The following is a 15,210-nucleotide window of genomic DNA, read 5'->3' as shown; positions in this document are numbered from 1 at the left end:
TATTGGCGCACATCCCTAGAAGCTGAGAGGATGTGGCTGCTTTAGGAATGGTTGATTCAATATTGTCATTAAGGATGTACTATCCTATCATAGGTTCAACTTCATTCTCCAAGGTTGGTTCTCCTTGTAGGTAAAACACAGATGCCAGCAACAAATGGGCTACAAAATTCCCTGCTCACATTGAGTCAAAACCAGAGGCTTATTTCCAAAAAAATTTAAAAAGAACTTTCACAGTCAAAACCAGAGGCTTATTTCCAAAAAAATAAAATAAAATAAAATAGAAAGAAATTTCCTACACTTCTCTAGTCAATTTCTCATTGTGTTCCCAATAGTCCAACTTTAAACGGAGTCACCTACCTATTCACGAACAAACTAATTTCTGAGCTGTGTTGTTTAGTATGATAATGCCTCACTATGGCTACCAGGAGAGACTGGTGGGCCCTCACCCTAAATTTGATTAAGATGTCAAGACTGATGATGTCATATACACACCGGGGGTATGACAAGGTTCATAACTTACATAATTTAGGGAAAGCAGGGTTCCTCAGAGTTCAGAATGGCTCAAGAGAGGTAAAGAGACTCATCTGGTTCCTTTATTGGTGTTAGGCTGAGGCCAGGGGAGAGTTCTTGAGTATGGACAGGGATCTGGTCATTTAACTCTCCCATCAGCACCAAAGAAAATAGCACCCAGACTTTCTTATCAGTTATTTAGATGTGGGGCACAAAGAGGAAAAAGGATGAGAATTGAAACGGTCAGCAGCCAAACATCACAAAATGGAGTGGGAGTCCTTATTACACTCACTAAAGATGATTGTTTACATTTAAATTAAAATTAAATTGAAATAAAAATTCAATTCTTCAGTCACTCTAGACACATTTCAAATACTAAACAGCCACATCTGGCCAACTAGTGGAATATTTCCACTATCCCAGAAGATGCTACTGGATAAAACTTGTCCCTAGAGCAAGAGTTAGCAGACAGCAGCCCACAGGCCAGATTGGACCCATTGTCTGTTTTGGTATAACCTGATAACTAAAAATGTCTTTCACATTTTTAAATGCTTGGAAAAAATCAAAAAGAAGAATGATATTGCATAATGTGAAAATTGCATGAAATTAACAGTTTAGTGTTCATGAATAAGATTTTCTTGGATCCAGTCATACTCATCAATGAAGTATTGTGCTGCTTGACATGAGTAGCAACAGCAGGGATGGTATGACCACGAAGCCCAAAGTATTTACTGTCCAACCCTTTCTGGGAAAGGTTTGCTGCCTCCTGGTTTGCAGAAACAGGATGACCTTTATCTAATCAGGTCTACTCCCTGGAACTGCGGTGAAGTCAGGCTCCCCCAAGTCTCGCTGGGTGTGTGGAGGCTGCTGGTACTCAGAGTCTTTTTGAGATTCAGAAAGCCAAGTTGGGTGCTGGGTGGGCCACCACCAATGCTCGCTACATCTAAGAGAAAAACTATTGTCTGTATGTAACTGCACTGACGGTCTTCATAGTGAATCTTACAAACAGATGGCATTTCTTGCTATGTAGCATGTCAACCTTTTTACACTAAGGCACAGCACTTAGATTCTATTTTATTTCATGATTTCACTCAAGATCCATGCTTTCTAAGTTCTGGCATGTAGATTTTATATTCATCTATCTTATTTCATTGTTGCTGCTGATGTGCATAAGGTATATAATTTCAAACCAATTCTTTGGGTCATAACCTTCATAGTCTCCCTCTCTCTGTTCTTCTCTTTCTCCCTCTCTTTCTCCACCCCCCTCTTTCTGCTCTCCCCCTTTCACCCCGCAACTTGCCTTTTTTTTCTGACAATAAATTTCTTGCTTGAAAAGATCCCTGCCTAATTAACTTTGGTCAGACAATTTTAAATGTAATGCCCAAGTTAAAAAAAAATTAACATTAAAAGTCATTGATCTTTCAATCTATAGAAATTTCATCATTACATATTCATATGGTACCTGTTTTTTCCTCTTAGAACAAGGCACACATTCTAAAAAATACATGAGAGTAGGTTTAGTTGATGTTACAAGAAAAAATTATTGAAATATCTTTGCATCTATTTAGGATACCATACTTGAAAATATGTAGAATATAGTGTAAATAAACTAGAATTGAAAAAGTACATTTCAAAATAGATCTCTTACCTAGAGAATTTGAGATAAACTTGACTCTAAATGTCTTAGCAATTTTTAAAAATTTTCTCCTAGTGGGTTTATCAAACTAGAATTTCATCACAATTCAAGCTGTCAAGTGTTTTTACAAAGGGTCCTTGACCCTTGAATGAGAAGTTTGGACAGGACTTTGTACATGTTATAACATCACACCTTTTCCCATTGCTTGCTAATGCCAATGAGTTCATGGATCTTAAGAAAAGTGAATTGCAAAAGGGCAGGGGTTGATTTAACTAAAATAAGAAGAGGGATGTCAGTGAGAATATTTCAACTTGACTAGTTTTGCAAGAGTGTTATACTGATGTTATAGAAGCTAGAAAAGTCCATTAATGCTGTGATTATTAACTCATTTTGAATGGAAAACAATTCCGATTTTATAATTTGTGTCACCCTCTTCTTAAAAATGAAAAAGCGTCTTTATTGAAAGCATTTTGGCAGAGATGGAGTGTTTTAAAAAGGCACACAGCCCTGTTGAAACAGCTCACCTCCTCACCCTCTGCCAACCAGGGTGGGAGGATTAGCAGGTGCTTCTATCAGAAATGCTGATGTGCATCATTAGAGGGAGTGAGGCAGGCTGCTGAGTCCCTGAGGGATGGACTGTAGGAACCAAAAGGGGCTGATTTTCCGGAGAGAGAGAGAAATGGTTGATCTTTCCTTTCTGCTTCTCAGAGAGTGTGTGGTTTAATCCTCAGGTGGCTAATATGACAGTGAAAGGCATGACAAAGAAGTTTTTTGCACAATGCATTAAAGTCTTATAGAGGACACATGGCCACATCTGCCCCCTCCCCCAATTCCCTCTGAGGTGAAGCTGGAAAGATTGTTCCTCCTCACTGTTTATACCCACTTTCTTATCCTCAATCACAGGTCACGACCACCCAGTTATTCCAGATTCTTCAGTCTGCATCACACAATAGCAATAGGGGTCTGGTAGAGATTTTGTTTCAACAGATTATTTAGGGAAAGGAGTCAAGGAGTAGGGGCTTGAGAGACTATATTCAGAATATAAAATATTAATACCTCACACAGCTGATTCTCCAGTTTGCACATGCTTTTTTTCCCTTTATATCTTTTGAAGCTCTTTGAAGACAAAGAAGCTCTCTATCCTTTGCCCAGGAAAGCTCCACATGCAAAGAGGTCCTTTCAAGTGAGCTTTTAATCACACCAGAAACAAGTTTGCCCTGTAGTTTCCTGTCTGTGGCTGCATACTGCAGGTCACGTTATTCTCAAATTGAAGATGTTATTTCCCAATACCTGAAGATTGCATGTCTAGATACCTCAGAATAGAAGGGATGTGCTGATAACCATATTAAAATCATAAAAATGCCATTATGTTTTTCAAGGTAGAGTCAGGTTTAGTTAATCAGAATTGGTTTGCAGGATTCCATTTGTTTCTGTGTTTAAAATAGTGTCAGGTTGACAAGTCTTTTGTTCCCACACTATCACATTGGCTTCTGTTCTAATCTGTGTGATATCCAGACAATACAGATAAGCTAAATGTGTTTTAATCAAGTCTGACTTTTCTGATCTGACTGATATTTTTGCATGGATTTTGATTAATCAGAAATGTATAGAATATTCATGCCTCATCCCATAGTGATGACAGGTGCAGACTTTGCTTTTCATATGTTCAGAATGATGCCACAATTCAAAGTGTCCCTTTCATTTGACATACAACTAATTGAATGATTTCTTTTCTTTTTTGAAATAACAGAATAGCTTGTTAGCTTTATACTTTCGAAATAGGAAATAGGAAATTGTGGTTTAGAAAAGCTTCTGTGAAGTGTTATCAAGGGTAAATAAATTTGTAATGATGTAATTCACATACTCTCTCAACACAAGAGAAGTTCTGAAGGTTTTATTGTCTTGATAAAGAGAATAATGGAAAATATCCAAAGTAGATTCTAAAACAAATATCAAAAGAGTCAAATAAATATAAGAGGTGGATATCATTTTACCTGCAGGAAGAGTATATTTTTTCTCTTCTGCATCAGGACCTTCAGTTCCAAATCCCGGAAAATGCTACCAAAGAAAAAGGTAGAGGCAAGACTGGGATATGGTCTCAAATGCAGGGCAGATTTATGGTTGTCTCATCATAAGCAAACAGATGTTTTGTTCCATCTAGGGATACAGAATCTAGAAAAGCATCAAGCTCATTTTTGCAAAAATAACAATAACAACTATAGCAACAACACACAATCCCTCCCCCACCTCCTATAAAGAGCAAATTCACAACTTTTATTTACTCTCAGATTGCTGAGAAATAACAGGTGCCTACAATGAGAGATGAAGTGAGAACATTTTCTTACCTGGGACAGATGCAGCTGGATACTGGTAAGAAAAACTTAGCTCAAACTGTTAACAAATTGGTGAAAACTGAGTATAGATTAGCAAAGACTTATTGTAGATGAGTAAACTGTTAACAAATTGGTGAAGACTGAGTATAGATTAGCAAAGACTGATTGTAGTTGAATAGTGTAGAAAATATAGAACTCCCGGGAGTTTAGTTTCTTACCCATTTGTATGTTCTTTTCCAATAATTTTACCACATGCTTGCAAAAAATAATGGTAAGGGATTTGAGAAAGTATCCCTTGAAGTATGTGCTTTACCAGAGGAATTGTAGGGCTGTGGGAAAGGGAGGATCTCCTTCATCCTGCCTGATCCCCATCTCCTACTGTTCCTAAGAAACAAAACCCTTAGACTGTGGGAAGAGGAGCAACAAACATTGTTACCCTCAGGTACTTGTGAAAACCTAGAGAAGCTAGGTAAGAAAAGAGAAAAAAATCAACTTCTTAAGAAAGGGGTAGGAATATTTTTTTTAAGATTTATGTATTTTATTTATATAAGAACCGGGGTACAGGACAGATGTTTGGGAGGTTGAGAGGATTCACCAGAGACAGAGCGGGGAACAGAGCAGGCAGACTGACGAAATACACTGCTGAGGGAAGCAGCAGGCGAGACAGGAGAGGTCTGCTGCGCCATGTGGGACCCTTGCTGGTCGACCGGGATCGAACCAGCGCTGCAGAGGCTGCGGACAGCTTCACAGAGTGACACTCAACCGCCTGTGCCTCCAGGGGAGGCGCAAGGGGTAGAAGTATTAAGAAAGCAGTGAAAACCCATGAGACTCTGGAGCACAGTATCTAGCTAAGTCTGAAGCATTATCTGAGTAATAGAGAATATCCCTGGCAGCACCACCAGGCTAACTAGTGTCAAGTAATCATGGAATTCTGCTATGAAATTACAAGAGTGTGGAAAGAGACTCTCTGAGGTACAGCAAAAAGGAGTGACTGATGTGTGAAGCAGACATTGAGGGAGAAAAAACATATTGAGCAAGTCCCCAAGCTAAATACAAGTTATCACTGGAGGAATTTGAAGTCTGTGGTACATTGTGGCTAACCACAGCAACAATAAAGCCTAAACACAGCTTGACCTTCGCTAGATTGATTCAAAATTTAACAGTAAAAACCTAGCAGAGAGGAATCTTCATTTCCCAAACAAAGTTATTTATCTCATCCCCTACTGCTCTACACAAAACATCAAGCTCTCAGTGAAAATCTATGACGCAGGTGAAAAAAATGGGTAGAAACATCACATTTTTAAGAGAGAAAGCAAACAACAGAACCAGATTCAGATATGACACAGATATTGGGACTTTAGGGAAGGAATTTAAAGAACTAGGATTAGTATGTCAAAGACTCTAATATGAAAGGAGGACAAGATAATGTAGGTAACATCAGTAAAGAAGTTAAAAGTGTGACTTTAGCAAAAGTCACATAGAAATGCCTAAAATGAAACTGCAGTAACAGAACTAAAGAAATGCCTTCAGTACATTCATAAGTAGACTAAACAAAGCTGAAGAAAGAATCAGTGAACTTGAAGATAAACCTATATGAAATATAAAAACTGAAACACAAAGAGTAAAACTAATGATAAATAAACAGAGCAGAGCATCTAAGAGCTATTGGAAAATATCAAAGGGTCTAGCATATGTATTCATAGACTCCAAGAGAGAAAAGAGAAGAAATAATGGCTTAACATTTCCAAAATTAATGATGAGTACCAAATCACAGAAATTCAGAGAAGACTAGGAAAGATAAATACATATACACAATTGTGCATGCGCCCACAAACACCCAAATATACCTCCAGCCATATCATGACCAAACTGTTCGAAACCAAAGGGAGAAAAATGAACATTTAAAGGAAGCTAGAAAAAAACACATGACTTATAGACTGACAAAAATAAGAATCACAACAGACTTCTTGTCAGAAATCACACAAATCAAAACACCATGGAGTGACAACAGCACTGAAAGGAAAAAAAAAATCAAAACGTGTCAATTCAGAATTCTACTCCTGAAAAAAAACCTTTTAAAAATGAAGGATAAATAGGGCCTCCCTGGTGGCTCAGGCAGTTGAGCGCCACACTCTGAAGCTGTCCGCAGCCTCTGCAGTTGCAGCGCTGGTTTGATCCCGGCCAGCCGGCGAGAATTCCACATGGCGCGGCAGACCTCTCCTGTGTCGCCTGCTGCTCCCCTCAGCAGTGTATTTCGTCAGTCTGCCTGTTCTGTTCCCTGCTCTGTCTCTGGTGAATCCTCTCACCCTCCTGCACATCTGGCCTGTACCCTGGTTCTTGTATAAAATAAATAAAATCTTTAAAAAAAATGAAGGATAAATGAATTTATCTGACAAACAAGAACATAGTTTTTATTGCCATCATTTCTATCTTGCAGGATATGCTTTTAAAAGGTCTCCAGGGAGAAGGAATGTGATATCATACAAACATGTGGATCTGTGCAAAATTAAGAACTATTATATAAATTCATGTTTCTAACTTTTAATTCCTCCTAAAGATAATAGAGCACCAATAGAAAAATTATTTGGTTCTTGAAATGAATGCATTATTTTCTGAGAAATTGAACATCCGTTATTAAAACCTTTCTGCAAACTAGGAAGACAGGAGCTCTCCTGAAAAGATAAAAGTTATTGGACTTACCTATGCAAATATATATACATATATGTATTACCTTGATTCAAACCTCACACGTTTTACAAAACTTAAGGTGGGTCACAGACTTACAGAGATAATATAAATCTATAGACTCTCAGCTCCTAGAAAGTGAAAGAAGTTAAGTCTGTGTCAAATTATACTTAGTGAATAATGGTTAGATTATGTAAACTTTAAGTTCCTCTTTTATTCTGGGATTCTTAATATCTGTTGACCTTCTCTGAACACCTACTCAGAGACTGTGAAGTCCAAATGCAGAACTTGGCACATGGTAGGTCCCCAAAAGATACTAGTCCCCACAGTGTGTGTCTAACGGATTCTTTTCAATTGTCCATCTTCTGCAACTCTCTGTAGCACTACTTTGCTACAAAGTTCTCATTCTACTCATTATTATGAAAAGATATAAAATCATCTAAAAGCATTGCTTTTTTCAGTTGGTTCTTGCTTCTGTCCAAAGTCCCCCTTTCTTTTCAGACACCTTTGTGTCAGTTTCTGGCTCATCAGTGTTCATACCACATTCTGATTTAGTATAACCTGCAATTTTCATGAACGCAGAGAAAGATTCATTCCCTCTTCCAGTTTAATGATGAAGGCATTAAATAAGACCACCCCCAACAGCCATCTCTGCCCCTTCCTACAACCACATACTTTGCAATTTATCAATAACCTTTCTTTGTGATCTTGTAGCTAATTTTGCAAATAAAATTTCATGCGACATATCAAATCTTTACCAACATAAGATAGATTACCTCTCTTGCATTTCCCCTTCATCTATTCATAACTCTGTCATAAAAAGCTATTGTGCTGGCATGATTTGTTTCTTTGAAGTCTAAGCCACTTATCGTTCCTGATATCATCACTCTCCTGCTACTTACACACACACACACACACACACACACACACGCACACACACACACACAATTATTGTGGCTGGAAGTGATGTTTACAGAACGATAATTGCCAGTATCTTTCTTTTTTTCTTTCTCACTGAAGATTAGGCTATGTTCATATTCACATAGGTCCATTCATCTTGTGATTTTCCTGATTCTACACCAAGTGTTCAGTCTGATTTTCTATGATTACTATATGAACCTTATCAGGAGGCCCATCCTCTGGATTGTGCACTACACCCTGAGTAATACAGGTCAGTGTCAAGGGAATCCCTCTCTCTCTACTATGCCAGAGAATACTTTCCAAAAAGGAAGAATAAAAATCCTAGCTTCTGTCATCACTGAAAATTTGTTGTTTTTTTTTTTTTTAATGGCATTCCGGTGGAGACACAGAGCTTGCAGAAAATAAGAATTACATAAATCAGTTAAGAATAAAAGTCCTATCTCATTTCCATGTGGCCTAAAATAAATAAGGAAATTTGGCCATCTTAATCTCCTAAATATTTAACTTCTTTTGGTGTCTGTCTTTTAAAAAGGACACAGGAGCTTGCTGAAAGCCGGAGTCCAAAGCTCTCATTCAGTGCACAACAGCCTTTAATATATATTGTATTGTCTCCATTTTACAGAGAGCATTGTGGAGACTGCAGTTACAGGGCTACATCTCCAGCCACAGGGCAAAGGACAGGTCTGGGACTCATGCAGTTTGTGTAACTCCAGAGACCTGTCCCTTTGCACCATCCACACTGTTCTTTACTTTGCAGAAAATCATGTTGGGACTGCAGGCTAGAGTCTCAACTGCTCAGACCCGTATCCTCACTAGTGAGATAGAAGGGTTGGAAAAGCTCATCTCTCATTTCTCTGCCTGTTCCAACACCCTCAGTACCTTGAAGAATTTGATTCAGGATAAGAGAAGGCCTAAATGTATTTCTTACAGGGAAATATTTATTTTAAAAAGAGCAAGATGTATATGCATGGCATCAATGATAAAGATGTCCATGGAGACTCGTCCCCTACGGCAAGGGAAATAAAAGCAACAACAAACCACTGGGATTGCCTCAGATTAAAGGGCTTTTATACAACAAAAGAAAATGTAAGTAGATTAAATGAAATCTTACTAATGGGAGGACATGTTCACACATTACACAATAGACAAAGGATTAATACCCGTGATACACAGACTCTTACTCAGTTTAACAACGAAAAAACCAAACACCCCGATTAATAAGTGGGAAGCAGGTCTGAACAGACAGCTCACCAAAGAGGCTATCCAGAGGGCCAGTAGATACATGGACATTGTTCGGCATCACTTTTAATAAGAGACATGTGGGTCAAAACCACACAAGATTATCTCACGCCTGTGAGTGTGGCACACGTTAAAAAGACACGAAATGTAAGTGCTCTCGTGGGTGCAGGGACACGGAACCCTAACATATTGCTAATGGAAATAGGACTGCCGCAGCTATTTTAGAAAGTGACCTGGATCTACCTCAAAAAAACTGAAAATGGAAATCCATATGACCCAGCAACCTCACTGTTGGGAATCTATGCGTAGAACATGAAGCCATCAACTCAAAAGATTATCTGTACACAAAGTTTATTGTGGCATTCCCGGTAATAGCTGGGACACCGATGCAACCAAAGTGCTCCCGGGAGGAGGATCAGATTAGGAAGATGTGGTCTGTCCACACTACGGAGTACTATTCAGCCATAAGGAAAGATGAAATGTTACCATTTATAGCAAAATTGAAGGAGCCTAAAGGCATTTTGTGTAGTAAAGCAAGTCAAAATTACTAAGGCAAATACTGGATGATTGCATTACAGATGTTGACAAAACAGAATACTTACCAAAACTAGCAGACCCTGATAAAGCGAGGTTTCTGAGGTTAAGAGGGAGGGAGAAAGGGTTAGAAGGCCATAGGGATGGTGATGGGGAAAAAAAAGAAAACTAACAGTAAGTGATGGCAGGTATTGACTTGTGTAAGTGTGGCTGAGACACATGCAGATTTTGAAAGTCTTATAATTAGAGGCAATTTTTAGGATACACGGGGAACTGAAATTCCCATGGAAGTTGCCTTGGATATCTTGACAAAAAAGGTGGGAAATGCATAGATTGAAAAGCGTATGACATCTAAACTGCTGATTCCCACTCTTGACTCAGTATTTCACCAGGGAATCTAAGGGAAACACTAGAGAGGGTACTGAGATCCAGCCTTTGAAGATTTTTGTTTTGTTTACTGGTATTTCCAGAAATCCTCACTTACAGGTCACTTCCAGAATTTAAATGGCTAGTATGCGCTTCTGTTTCATATTCCTTCATACCTCCTCTTCCTTTATGGGAAGTAGACCAGATAACTTTTCATATAATTTAGCACCTTTGATAGGGTTGAAAGTGACTTCAAGTTACAAGAGGCACCATTACGAATATGATTAACTCTGTCCTTATTGTTCTTGTTCCCCCCTCCCTCCTTCCTCCTTTTCTCCCCCTTTTCTTTGGGGGTGGAGGGTCGGGGGCAGGGATTTGCTTTTGGGAGTTACTGTCTTCCAATTTGTGACTTCTACAAATAGTATCAGGGACTTCAATAGGCATGAATTTACTTTAAAATCATTTGTATTTCCACAGAATGAAGTCAGCCTAACTATTGAAGTCCTCCCATGGACCAAGTACTTCAAGCATGTGTTCCTTTCCTGGCAGCCTGAATACCATTAAATTCTCTAGAATAGATCCCTGCATTTTGGGATGTTAGGTGAGGAATGGAGAAATGTGGGCTAGCTGGTAGAAGCTCAAGTCCAAAGTACCCCTTCAATCATATTGTAAAAATATATGAATTTTAAAAATTGAAATTCATGTAATTTTCTGACTTGATTGAACTAGAAACTCTCAGCAAGAGCTTGATTTCCAGCCCATTATCCAGACCAAAGAGGCTTGGATGAGCTTCTGTTAAGTATGCAATTCTTACACTCTCTGAATTCTGCTCATCAACAGTAAAGACATGTTACAGACGACAAGAGAAGGAGCTTTTGTGCCCCCTAATTTCCACTGTCTGGGCCATCAAGGAGCAGTGGCGCGGCATTCTAATACCCATGCCGGCAAGGGGCTGCTCCTGCTCGGCTGCTTCCCTTCTTCCCTTTGTTCCTTTCTCTCCTGGGATGACAAATGCCACTGCATGATACCATCAGAGATGCCGAGTGGTGGTGAAGTTATTAAGCCACTTGGAGCCTCGGTTTTCCTATCTTTGTGATGGGAATGATACTCCTGATCAGTTATTAAAAAAAAAAAAAGTGCAGGCTAGACACAGTCATGCAAAGTGCTTAAAGAATACAGCCAAGTGCCCGTGGCATCGGTTGATGGATGGTGTTGCTTAATGAATGCCACAACCTCATATGAAGGGCCTGCCCCACGCCCGTTCCCTGTCAGGTTCTGAGATGACAGATGTGAGGATGCCTGCCCAGGTAGAACCTGCAGAAACACCTTCCCTAGTCTGCGCTGCTCAGACAAATATTCCCAGAGCCCCTTATCATTTGCAAACTTCTGGGTGTCCCTTGTGTGCATGTGGACCAGGTGCTACTCCTCATCCAGAGCACCAGACCTTTGCCAAGAAAATGAAAGAGGAATCCAAACTTCTTTTTCTTCCCTGAACCTAGATGGTCACTGAGCTTAGATACTTGCTTTTCCCCCAGTGCCTCAAAAATGCATGTACTTCTTAGCTCTGTACTTTATAAATATATTAGTCAAACTGCTAGTACTCTATCTGAACACATCCTAAAATTATAGGTATGATACCTTTTTAATAAAAAGGTTTTGAGAAACTGCAACTGCAACTGTCTAGCATGTACAAGTAGTTTACATAAGTGTGTGTGTGTGTGTGTGTGAGAGAGAGAGAGAGAGAGAGAGTTGTGTATGTGACACACAATGCATAATCTTAGGAAAGTTGTAAAATTGAGATATCAAAAAGAAATAAAAAGTGTAAGTGACCCCAAATCCTACTATCCAGTGTCCATTTAATTGTTTATCTTCTAAACTCTTGGTTGTACATTTATGCACATATAAATAAAAAATGTAGACCTCCTCTCTCTCTCTTTCTCTTTCTCTACGCACACACACACACACACACAACCCTATATGTATATATACCAAATAACTTCCTAATAAATATGAATGCCGTAATTTATTTAATCAATTTCTTATTATCTGACAATTTGTTTTAATTTTTCACTTGTAAGTGTGACCTGAATATCTTGGGCTTTATTAACCAATGGGAATGAACAGCCCCAATTAACATTAATTCTCCCAATTTCATAACTTTAAGGCTCCAACTCCCATCATTTTAAGGGTCTTCCTCTTTAAATATTTCCGGGATCACCCAGGAATAAACTCACATGTGTCAGGGGATCATTCCTGGCTATTGCTTGCAGAGTCAAAATGACACATACCACACCTGACAGCCCCATTGGGATGTACTTTGGGCTGGAACTTTGTTCTGTTTGTTTTCCCAGCTCATCACCGTGTGCTGAAAATCTGTGATTCCAAATGTTGACATAACCCAGATATGTTAGTCTACTTCAAAACTAATCACCTTTACTGCAATTGCCACTCTTATGAAGTGAGAGGGAAAACACCTCTTCGCAGTTTTCAGCAAAGGTCTCATTGCAAAGTTGCTCAAAGTCTGATGCGTCCAGCATGAGTTAACACTATCTTTCTTACATAGCTTCTTCCTCTGAGCACCCACCCTCGGTAGAGGGCAGGATGACAAACCATTCTAGGTTTTCAAGGACTTACCTGATTTAGCATTGGAAGTCCCATGTCCCAGGAAAACTTCTCAGTTTTGGCAAATCAAAATGGTCATTAATTAGTCGAGGGATTGGTTCAAGCGCTGGTATCAGCCAACATGCTGTTTAGAACCATAGCTTCCTTCCAATAACTGGGTCCTATTGCTAAATCTGCTTCCTTCTCCTTTATCATAAAATCCATCTTAGGGTTGCCCCCTTTCTAGTTTCCACTAGGGTCACATTCACCAGACATACCTTTATATACCTCAACCTCAGAAAAAAATAGGATTTCAAATATTTATCCTCAAGAGGCTCTTCGACTGCTCATTAACCTTGTATTCAGTCTCTTAAATGAGTGAATGCAAATGCATATATGGAGGGAGCTATGTGGAGTTCCCAGCAGAAACTCTGGGACCTGTATTTATATATACAACACTCTGATGAACATCTTGTACATAGAGATCTAGGTATGAATCTAATTGTTTCTTTAGGGTAACTCTCCCAAAAGTCTTTTGACTTTTGATACATATGGAGAAAGTCTATCCCAATGTACTCTCTTGGGTTTATTTTTTAAACCATGCAAATTTATGTCCAGAATGAAAAGAAACTCTGACCTATTTCTAGGATAACAAAATGCATTCCATGGTAGAAAGTCTTTGCCAGAGGGAAAAGAGGATATGAGAGGGCTGGGAGGAGCAGTTCCAGAGTTGCCTGAAAGGATATGACGCTTTTGTAAGCCTCTCTGCTCAGGGCTTTGTGGTTTTTGTGCAGCACCATCTCCTATAATACCTTGCTGCTCCTCTAATAAATCTTTCCTCTTTCACTTGGGTCCAAATTCCTGCAGGCAGCACAAGCAGACCCCAGTCAGGGTATCTGCACTTGGAAGGAAAATAGAGGCTGGGAAAATTCCACTTGGACTTGCCTCTTTTCTTGTTTGATTCCCACAGAATCTATGGCTGTTGGCCTCCTACAAACAAAAATGACGAGAAACTCAGACCAAGGTCACCATTAGCAAAATGAAGCAGTTGTCTAGTTAGTTGGAGAGCAGCCCAAGGTGGAGTGGGGGATTCTGCCTTGGATGAATTTCTGGAAACAATGTGGGAGTCTGATCAGGGTAAATGACAAGGCTTTGTGTGTCATGCAACCCCTGGTTACCAGGCCTCTGGGCTGCCTGTGCCTAGCTTGCAACGAAGAGATGTCTCGGTAGCTCCCACAATCAGGCAGGGAAAACCTGGAAGCATGGAGCATAGCAAGTGATTTTTACCCCAAAAGGTAAATTCAGCACAAACTCTGGGATAAGAAAGACACTGGAAATATGTGCCAAGGGCATAGCCACCTTTATTCTGTTTCAAATCCAAAGAAAATGCAAAGCATTCAAAATAAAGAGGATGCCATGGCTGCATGAACAATTTGTAATTCTCCTCATGCAAAACTTACTGGCAATGATCTGCTCCTCATGGGGCAGTGTGAAAAGCAAACCAATGCTATCATAAGATCTGATTTAAACACTGAGTGCTTGAAATAGACACACATTTATATAATTAACCATCTAAACGAACAAATAAAAGACCCAATTCTCTCAAACTCCTGCAGAGTCCAGGGAAGGCAAATCGCCCTGATCTTAGTCTTGACTGGTAAAGGGTTCTCACCAGAAGTAAGCTTCCAGGATGTTTCTACTTTGCTCATCCAAGACATTTCCCTGAGCTCCCTGGGCTTGAATTTTTAAAAAAGGCATTTAAAAAAAAAAAAACAAAACACTGCATTGAATATTATGACAAAGAAATGCTTTTATGTAGGTTTTTAATTCTACCATGTGTCATAAGAAGAGCAATTTCAGCAGCACATACAGGAAACTTGGTCCCTAGTTCCAGAACTTCCTTTGTCCAGTTGTGTAATCATAACTTAGTTGTTTCTCCTTTCTGAACATCAGTTTCCTGGCCTTTAATATAGGAGTTTGAACTATGTTGCCTCCCAAGACCTTTACACTTATAATATTATCAGCAAAATAACCATCACCAACAATTAACTTTCATATCTTTGAGCTTTGGGGAAATTCAATTTATTTTATTTTTGTATATAGTGCATTCTTTAAATATGTATTTACAAACAGTAAAAATTTCATCTATAAAGGGAAGTTCAATTTGAAACAATCAGTTGAGATTGTCAGTTCAGGGAAGATGGACTCAGAGGATTCCGTGACATGGGACAAAACTGGAGTGCCTCACCATCATGGGGGACCAATGCTGACTATGCCTGCAAAGGAGATTCTGGAGAAATTCAATGTAGGGAAATGAAAGTATAAATTAGAGGGAGGCTTCTCACAGTGGAAATCACAGTTTAGAGCTGCATTCAGCAAGGGTGA

General features: G+C 39.2%; 1 long non-coding RNA gene across 7 annotated transcripts in view; it reads left to right on the top strand.

The window, feature by feature from the left end:
• The window catches only part of LOC119261146 (uncharacterized), an 87,861-nt gene extending 76,956 nt beyond the window's left edge, over positions 1-10,905 (top strand). For 6 of the 7 annotated variants that reach the window (XR_008549205.1, XR_008549201.1, XR_008549204.1 and 3 more), the window contains 2 exons: positions 4,435-4,516; positions 10,702-10,905. This is a non-coding gene — a long non-coding RNA (uncharacterized LOC119261146). The remainder of the gene's footprint in view (positions 1-4,434; positions 4,517-10,701) is intronic. The other variant, XR_008549200.1, reaches the window with a different exon arrangement.
• The last annotated feature ends 4,305 nt before the right edge of the window (positions 10,906-15,210 follow it).

The sequence above is a fragment of the Talpa occidentalis genome, unplaced genomic scaffold, assembly GCF_014898055.3.
Source record: "Talpa occidentalis isolate TD23 unplaced genomic scaffold, MPIMG_talOcc4v2.1 talOcc4.6, whole genome shotgun sequence".
Classification (NCBI taxonomy): Eukaryota; Metazoa; Chordata; class Mammalia; order Eulipotyphla; family Talpidae; genus Talpa; species Talpa occidentalis.
The sequence above is the reverse complement of the archived record's forward strand: the minus strand, read 5'-3'. Positions and strand labels throughout refer to the sequence as shown.